A 4554-nucleotide genomic window follows, 5' to 3' on the forward strand; every position below is an offset into this window, starting at 1 on the left:
ACGAATTGCTAGAGATCAACTGAGGTATTCTCAGATTATTGGCTCGCTTATGTATTTGGCGACTGCCACGAGGCCTGACATCTCTTTTGCTGTGAGCAAGCTGAGTCGGTTTGTGTCAAAACCGGGAGATGATCATTGGCATGCGCTTGAGAGAGTTATGCGCTATTTGAAAGGCACCGCGAGCTATGGGATTCACTACACCGGGTATCCAAGGGTACTGGAGGGTTACAGTGACTCAAACTGGATTTCTGATGCTGATGAGATAAAGGCCACAAGTGGTTATGTTTTTACACTTGATGGTGGCGTTGTTTCCTGGAAGTCTTGCAAGCAGACCATCTTAACGAGGTCAACTATGGAAGCAGAACTCACAGCATTGGACACTGCCACTGTTGAAGCAGAGTGGCTTCGTGAACTCTTGATGGACTTACCTATGGTTGAAAAACCAATACCCCCTATCCTGATGAACTGTGATAATCAAACTGTGATTGTCAAGATAAATAGTTCAAAGGACAATATGAAGTCCTCAAGACATGTGAAGAGGAGACTAAAATCTGTCAGAAAATTGAGGAACTCCGGAGTTATTACGTTGGATTATATCCAAACGTCGAAAAACTTGGCAGATCCCTTCACAAAGGGTCTATCACATAATGTGATAGATAATGCATCGATGGAGATGGGTTTGAGACCCACCGCATGAGTTGTCCATAGTGGTAACCCACTCTATGTGATCGGAAATCCCGTGAAGTAGAAGTGGGAGACAAGCTGTTGGTCAGCTGGGACGAGAGTATCCCTATATTAACTATCCCACTCCGTGAAGATGCAATACTCTCCTGATCTGCATGGCAGGTTGATACTTATCTTAATGTGTTCCAACTGGCTTATTCGGGTAAGCGGAGATGTTGTCCTGCAGAACATCTTCTGAGGAACACACCTATATGAATTTGACTGTTAACGTCGCAGTCTGTGAGAATTGGGTGTTCTCTAATAAATTCATGAAAAGGCCCTGGAGTACGACGTATATGCTCCACCCGCGGGGAAGCCTTGCGGCAGCCCAGTACCGGTCAAGAATTTGTGTGAAACTAGTTTCACAGAAAACTTGTAGTTCAAGGCATAGTCCACTATTCAAGTTGTGATCTAGTGTAGCATAAATCTCTAAGTGGAAGTTCAACTTCACAGTCTCAACTAAGCACCGGTATATAAACAATGTTTTGGAACTAAATGATGAGATGTGCCAATGAGACTTTGTGGGGGATTGTTGGAATTTTGCTAGTAGGCCTTTTGCCCAAAGCCCAACTAAAATTCTGAAATTCTCTTGGCCCATTCATGCACACATGTGAGTGGAGTGAGTGAGGCTAAAGTTTAGTCTCACCTCATAAGTTGAGAGAGAGTTGCACCTCTTTATAAGGTGAGCTCTTCTACCACTTGTATGAGCATGACAAGAGGAGACCTACACGCGCGCTCCTCCTCCTCGCTCGCCTCGCCACGCCTCGTCACGACGCGCCGCGCCGCGCCGCGGGTTGCGGGATTGAACCGAGCCGAGGACAGAGCTATGCACGTTGTCTATATTTTTGCTACTCGGGAAAAATTAATGAGTCATTAATTACGACTCGGACTCGACGACATGGGCGTCAACGTCGGCGGTGCTGTTCCCACTGCACCGTATGTGAGAATTGTGCCCTAGATGTGATCTGTTCATCTGTTATGCTAGTTCACATGATTAGTTTAATCTCTGTTGCTGTAGTCATGATTTATCTTCTGTTTATTCGGATTAAATCTCATAGTAATTTGCTCATATTTCCAACAGGCGCAGCGGCGTGCCCATGGACGGCTAGCCCCAGCGGCACGGTGGTGCCCGATTCACCACCTTGCTGGCCGTCCTGCGGACCCGTTCCCGAGCAGCCGGCTGTCGCGTCATTCTTCCTCAGCTCCGCCATTCACGTACAGCGACCAGGTGCGGTGCAAGAAGGATGGCAGCGACGTCCTTGGCGGAGCGCACATTGGCGGCGCTGTGCACGGCCGCTGGCGACGCTGCAGCACACTGGAACTGCTGCGCACGGCGGTGCGCACGGACCCCTGGCCCCGCCCCAACTGGGGCGCACGCTGTGGAGGGCATGTCCAGCCGCCCGACGAATTATCCTCGATGAGCCGCTGGCTTCGCGTCCACGGGGCCTCCCCTGGTCACCGCACTCTACCCCGTGCTCCGGCCACGTCAAGCTCATCACCATGCCTGCAAGAAAGAGCTGCCCGACAGATGCCCAGAAACTGTTTGATGAAACGCCCCATAGAAATGGAGTTGGGAAGAATATGACCGTTTACTCATTGACAGGTGGGCCCGCATATTATTTGCCACATCAGTCGGTCAAACTTTTTGGTCTACGCCATGTCAGCCCGACAGGTGGGGCCTACCTGTCAGATTCGCTGTTTTCTCTGGCAAACTCGACGATTAGTGCTCCGCGTTACTGGTTAGGCGCAGAGCTGTTGGTTTTTTGTAGCACAAATGTGGTATTAAGTTGCTACCCTAACTTCAAATGCGATGATTTTAGGTAAATAACTCTCTGAACTACTACCATTAAATGATCGACGCACGCAAGTGCCCAATTAAGCGGCGGCGGGTGGCATGAGTCCGTTGCACATTCGAATTCTTGACCAACATTGCTCGTGTCTGATTTTCTGATCGACCATCAAAGAACTAATTAATGCTGCAGGCCCTGAAACAGACCTCGGAACCTCTCCATGTTGCCGCCGAACTCCCCGTGCTTCCAAATCCTGAAGGCCAGAAACACGCGCAGGCCGGCGCCTGCGAGGCGAGGGCTCCCCCACGGCGGATGGATGCGCAGGCTAGCGGCGATGCGGTCCAGCCCCACCGGCATGCCCGGGCAGCCGGCCGCCATCGTGGCAACGTCGTAGACCAGTCAGGCCGAGGTAATACTGCATGCCGCCCACGAACCCGGCCACGTCGTGCGGCAGCGGGGCGCCGCCCGTGACGATCTTGAGCAGGTACGCTACGTAGTAGGCACCGGCGTAGGTGATCCACGACAGCGGCCGCCCGTGTCCGGCGCCGATGAGGCCGCCGGAGCCCATGAGCAGCGCGCCGAGCATGTCGAGGTCGACGCCGCGGTCGGCAAGGTAGTCGAGGGCCTTTTGGTCGTGCGGGGCGGCAGAAGTCACGAAGTTTGAACTCCCAGGCGACCTGCTGGCCTTGGTGGTCGCAGACGGCGATGCCGACCTGGAGGGCTTGAGGAGCGCGTAGCGCTGCGCCACCGGCATGCTGTTGAGGTCCTGGCCGGCGGCGTGGACGAGTCCAGTCCTCGTTGCATTCATCTTGTTTCATACATGCAAATCTTAGAAAGGTAATAGGGGGTCACAGGTGATGACCAGCTTCTTAGAGGAGATATATCTTGGGCCGAGGCTGGACAAAATTTACGCTTGGTTTACTCCAACATCTCAGTTCTCAAAGACCAAGGTACACACCCAAAAAGTTTTTGGTTAAAATACATCCCACTTGCTTCAAAAGAAGGCTTGGCAACGCTCTTATCAGTTATCACAAATGATTGAGCAAAGCTGGAAATTGGCCGATTTATATTCCCTGACCATGCAGTTTATTTGGATATCACAGCCTAGCTCATGCAGATTTGGACGACCAGTCATGCAGGATGCAACATGGGGACGATGGGCACCAATTCATACAACACATACTGCACCTGTCCACTCTCAGTACGTGGTTGGTTGGCACGCGTATGTTGGTATGATGATAGCAAACGTTGTTAGGTTTCCTATTTTTGTTTATTATTCTATTCTAAGGACTGCCAGTTGTTCGCACACGACCATGTCACCGTGTACCTCCAACGTCGAGGGTGATGCACCACTGCTCACGTCGAAGGAGACCCGTCCGGAAGCGCGGTACGCAAGCAATCTGGCGGACGCTTTTGTAGACCTGAAACCCCTACTAGTAGAAAAGAGCCCATTTGTCCCGGTTCGAAAACCGGAACTAAAGGGTTGGTACTAAAGCCCAATACATTTAGTCCCGGTTCGCCTACGAACCGGGACAGATGGGGCTCCACGTGGCCGCTGCGGCTTGCCAAGGCAGGAGGGCCTTTTGTCCCTACCAACCGGGACCAAAAGGCATCCACGCGTCAACAGTTCAGGGGATGTGGTTTTTTTTAAAGGGGGAGTTGGGGTTTTGGGGGTTTTGTAGGGTTAATTTAGGGGTTTCATATATTGTGTTAGCTAGATAATAGAGAGAAGTGTCCTCTCTTATCTCCGTGCTTGGTCGACGCTACGTACTATACGTATAGAGAGGACTCGACACGCTAGCTAGTAAGCAAATGAAGGAAACCATTAAGTACACAAGATCGTCATGAACATATACAGAGAGAACTGATCGACCTCTTCTTCTCCGAGAGATTGGTCGAACAACAAGTTTTCGTATATCTATCCGACGCTACTGGCTACATATATACAATATAAGATCTCTTACAATACCCTAACATCTGAACTCAAGTTCCACATGGTATTCTCCATCTTTATCGATGACGTGGTCAAGAAAAAATCCCG

At 50.9% G+C, this 4554-nt stretch overlaps 1 pseudogene; it reads right to left on the reverse strand.

Annotated features, from left to right (window-relative positions):
• Positions 1-2838: 2838 nt before the first annotated feature.
• Positions 2839-3489, reverse strand: LOC141022024 (putative CCR4-associated factor 1 homolog 4; annotated as a pseudogene).
• Between the last annotated feature and the right edge of the window lie 1065 nt (positions 3490-4554).

This window comes from Aegilops tauschii, chromosome 4 (assembly GCF_002575655.3).
Source record: "Aegilops tauschii subsp. strangulata cultivar AL8/78 chromosome 4, Aet v6.0, whole genome shotgun sequence".
NCBI lineage: Eukaryota > Viridiplantae > Streptophyta > Magnoliopsida > Poales > Poaceae > Aegilops > Aegilops tauschii.